Here is a 5000-nt window from a genome sequence, read left to right on the forward strand (position 1 = left end):
TCCCGTGTATATTTAGCTTTAGAAGAAGTTTATCTCCCAATTAGGGCTGCAATCCCAAACAACCCGACTCATTGAAGTCTACCTTTCACCAACTTATTCGCCGACTACGGGGTTGTCACCCACTTTGACGTCCTGTTCCAAGGAACTTATGCGATAAGTTTAGCTTTAGGTTAACTCTTTAGATTACAATTCCTCAGTGATGACCACTTTGGATTTTCACTTTGAGCTTTAGCCTGTTCATTCGCCATTACTGGGGCTATCCTAGTTAGTTTCTTTTCCTCCGCTTACTGATATGCTTAAGTTCAGCGGGTAATCTTGCTTGTTTCAGGTGTAGTGAGAAGATAGAAATTTTCTATGAGCAGTATACATTGAGCATTCGCCTTAATGCCTGAACGAATGTTCACATTAAAAATGTGGTCAACTGCACGTTCTGGCGGCAACCACTCATACCACCCATCATGTTTAACGAGAGAAGATCATTTTCGTCACTTCAATCGCATTAAGATGCATGATTCCTTTCCACACTGAAACAAACATGAAGGTTTTTTAACACCTTCGCCAATTGCGTTCAAAGATCTGATGACTCGCGGTTCTGCAATTCGCATTGCGTATCGCATTTCGCTGCGTTCTTCATCGTCACATGAGCCAAGTGATCCACCGTTGAAAATTTTCTTTTCGTTTTTTGTACAAAGTGTATCCAAAGTATCTTGATAAAAATATCAATGCATATAAAATTTTTATGCATACTAATGTGACTAGTTTTACGGGCCTTGGGCAAACAAGTCTTTAAAGCTCTTCCGAAGAAATTTTTGTTGTATTACAGCACTCGCTTAAGACATAATAAACTACATCTTTATAGCGAGCTTGCCGAAGCCGCTGCAATAACAACGAGAACAACCATACCTTATAATAAGAATTCATTATATTATTTAATATACAATAATGATCCTTCCGCAGGTTCACCTACAGAAACCTTGTTACGACTTCTTGTTGTTCTAAATCATAAGTTCGGTCAACTTTGACAATATTGCTATCGCAATACCGAAAGATAAGGTTCACCAAAGACCTCGTAAATAATCCACAGTAGCGACGGGCGGTGTGTACAAAGGGCAGGGACATAATCAACGCAAGCTGATGACTTGCACTTACTGGGAATTCCAGGTTCAAGATCCAAAATTCCAAAGAACTATCCCTAACACGAAGACGTTTTAGTGATTTCCCGTACCTTTCGATATAGGATACATGTTGATGTCTTCAGTGTAGCGCGCGTGCGGCCCAGAACATCTAAGGGCATCACAGACCTGTTATTGCTCTTAAAACTTCCTATTTGGCTTCTTGCAAACAATAGGCGCAGACAAACTATCTGAGAAGTACGAACCAATGTTGTTCACAGCATCGGACTCAACTGCTGAGCAGGCTAGAGTCTCGTTCGTTATCGGGATTAGCCAGACAAATCACTCCACCAACTAAGAACGGCCATGCACCACCACCCATAGAATCAAGAAAGAACTTTCATTCTGTCAATCCTTCCTATGTCTGGACCTGGTAAGTTTTCCCGTGTTGAGTCAAATTAAGCCGCAGGCTCCACTCCTGGTGGTGCCCTTCCGTCAATTCCTTTAAGTTTCAGACTTGCGACCATACTCCCCCCAGAACCCAAAGACTTTGATTTTCTCGGAAGCTATTGAAAGCGCCTAACAAGTAGCGACATCCAATCGCTAGTTGGCATCGTTTACGGTCAGAACTAGGGCGGTATCTGATCGTCTTCGATCCCCTAACTTTCGTTCTTGATTAACGGAAACACCCTTGGCAGATGCTTTCGCAGTTGATCGTCTTTAGTAAATCCAAGAATTTCACCTCTGACTACTAAATACGAATGCCCCCGACTGTTTTATTAATCATTACCAAATCCAATTCAAACCAATGAAATATACTGATCGAGGTCTTATTCCATTATTCCATGCAAGATTATTCAAGGCAATAAAAGCCTGCTTTGAGCACTCTAATTTTTTCAAGGTAATAAATGTCTACATCGATATGGCACACCCGATGAAGGCACACCATACACATTGTGCCTACGCGACTTTGACATCGCGCAGGTGCCCAAAGCTTCTAGCACAAGAGTGATTTACAACCACATAACTGTTCGAGAAACACCCGTGCTGAACAGAAGTTCAACTACGAGCGTTTTAACTGCAACAACTTTAATATACGCTATTGGAGCTGGAATTACCGCGGCTGCTGGCACCATGACTTGCCCTCCAATTGTTCCTCGCTAAGAGATTAACACTTTTCTCATTTCAATGCCAGGACATCATTAATGTTTCCTGCTTGCTATTTCTTGTCACTACCTCTTCGAACTGAAACTGGGTAATTTACGCGCCTGCTGCCTTCCTTAGTTGTAGTAGCCGTTTCTCAGGCTCCTTCTCCGGAATCGAACCCTAATTCTCCGTTACCCGTGACTGCCATGGTAGTCCAATACACTACCATCGAGAGCTGATAGGGCAGAAACTTAGATGATTTATCGCAGCAAGCTGCGATTCGATCAGTTACTTTGATTCATCTCAATCACATCACTGCGATTGGTCTAATATCTAATAAATACGTTCCGGTCACAGGACACGGAATTTTAAGCATGTATTAGCCCAACAATTAGCTCGGTTATCCATGTAATTTTTAATTATCAAATAAACTATAACTGTTTTAATGAGCCATTCGCAGTTTCGCTGTTCAATACTGAACTGGCACATGCATGGGTTAATATTTAAGACAAGCATATGTAACTGGCAGGATCAACCAGGTTACTTCACTTTTCAAAACACCTCCTGTTTTCGGATTTTCGATAATACCATCAGCAATACATTTTTTGACATGTATGCCAGATGATACATCTTTCATAACATCGAGAACTGACGCGTTATAATAGATCAGTGATCAGCTATATCGTTAGATTCCTACCAATATGCTAGGCATCATGTCCATAGGACTTGAGGCACGTTGATATGCATATCGTGCCTAAGACAGACGACAAAGCGCTAACTTTTACTAGCTGTTGATAACATCATCGAATGTCACCGATTTATTTTATATGTTTTGCACGCTGTTATTTTACATGACCAACACAAAGAAAAACAACAAAAACACTCTCATGAAAAAGATTTCATATACCCTTATCGAGAACGTTACGTCACAGCCCTCATGAATCCGTTTTTCAGGCCATTTGCTCTGGAGAACACCATCACTCCATAATAAGTTTTGCAAACATTCAGCGGCCATCGGCTAACGCCGAAAAAATATTTTTGAGGAAAAAAACCTCTGCTCATGAAAATCGTGCTTCATTAGTGTTTTGATTCCCGAAGAGATTTTTGGAAAATGTTGACTGATATTTTATTTTTGCGAGATGTTTCCCCTTCTTAAAAATGGTTTTTCCATATAGAGTGACTTTATTGGAAATTTTTTCGTCGCTTAAAAAATTTTTTTACGGATTTGGCGTCACTTTTCGAGAAACAGATTTTGAAATTTTTTTTGCCAAAAAAATGGTGAAAATTTTTGATTTTTTGGATTTTTGAAATTTTTCAAAAATTTTGACAATTTTTTTGTCATGCCAAAATCAACTCATTTTAGAACATGCCATCCGCTTAATATTTTTCTGCATATAATATTTTTCAATTTTATTTTTTAGCGTAAAAAAGTGATTTTTGGAAATGTTTGTTGTTGGACATGGAAACCGATTAAAATTTTATGTGACTCTGCTGAAATTATTTAGTAACGTTCACTCAATTTTTCAGTGATTATATGAGAGTTTCAGTTAAAACCATAGTCAGTTTGAGTGAATCCACTCATATTTTAAGTGGATTCGCTTATTTTTTTCAGTGACGCCACTCAAAAATTGAGTGAACCCACTGAATAATTTCAGTGGCGTCACAGAAAATTCGAGTGCAGTCACTCGATGAACCAGTCAAAATCGACATTAATTTTGAGTGAAATCCACAGATATTTTGAGTGGAACAAAAAAATTAAAATTATGAATTTTTGAAAAGTATTTTTTTTTGAAAAAATTTCTAAGTCTTTTTTGATAAATTTAATTTTTTTCTCTAAGTCTAAATAAAAAAAAGTTTTAATATTTTTATTTTTTTTTTTGCCAAAAAAAATTTACATGAGCATTTTTCAAAATCAATATTTGACAAATAACACAACTTTTTAACATAATATCCCCTATAATCGAGTATGTTTATTTTCTTATTTTTCTTTTGTATTTTAACAAATTCAGTTTATTATTAGAATAAAATGATTTATTCAAATTTTATTTTTTAAAACGTTTAAATGTATAGTTATATTACTTTTAAATTGGTAATGGTTTTCATTATACTCCTTTAAAGTACACAAAAAGTTAATATTTTGTAAAAATAACAGAATTTCTATTAATTTCCTTGTATTTTTATAAATTTTTTTTTTAATAAAATATGTTAAATAAAGGAAAATAAAATAATTTCATTAAATTTAAACATGCATAAATATTCATAATGTTAAAGCCAGCTATTTTAAATGGTTAACTGATGTCATTTGGGGTTGTTAAAATACTAAAAAAAGCAAAACATTGTTAATATAATGATCATTTTTTGTTATTTCCTTGTATTTTATTATTTTTTTCTGATTTTCTCAGTCTAATTAAGGTTAAATTCAACAACATAGTGCTCGAGGCTACATTATCAGCCAATGCCCAAATGTAAATGTCAAAAATGTAGCCTCGAGCACTATGTTGTTGAATTTAACCTTAATTAGACTGAGAAAATCAGAAAAAAATAATAAAATACAAGGAAATAACAAAAAATGATCATTATATTAACAATGTTTTGCTTTTTTTAGTATTTTAACAACCCCAAATGGCATCAGTTAACCATTTAAAATAGCTGGCTTTAACATTATGAATATTTATGCATGTTTAAATTTAATGAAATTATTTTATTTTCCTTTATTTAACATATTTTATTAAAAAATTTATA

At 35.4% G+C, this 5000-nt stretch overlaps 2 non-coding genes across 2 annotated transcripts in view; both read right to left on the reverse strand.

The window, feature by feature from the left end:
• LOC134836286 (large subunit ribosomal RNA) overlaps positions 1-333 on the reverse strand; it is a 3753-nt gene extending 3420 nt beyond the window's left edge. The window contains exon 1 of the ribosomal RNA XR_010162280.1: positions 1-333. This exon is cut by the window's left edge and continues 3420 nt beyond it. This is a non-coding gene — a ribosomal RNA (large subunit ribosomal RNA).
• Positions 334-519: 186 nt separating this feature from the next.
• On the reverse strand, positions 520-669 carry LOC134836272 (5.8S ribosomal RNA). The gene has a single exon (XR_010162274.1). It is a non-coding gene; the product is annotated as a 5.8S ribosomal RNA (ribosomal RNA).
• Between the last annotated feature and the right edge of the window lie 4331 nt (positions 670-5000).

Source organism: Culicoides brevitarsis, unplaced genomic scaffold (assembly GCF_036172545.1).
Source record: "Culicoides brevitarsis isolate CSIRO-B50_1 unplaced genomic scaffold, AGI_CSIRO_Cbre_v1 contig_9, whole genome shotgun sequence".
NCBI classification, from domain to species: domain Eukaryota; kingdom Metazoa; phylum Arthropoda; class Insecta; order Diptera; family Ceratopogonidae; genus Culicoides; species Culicoides brevitarsis.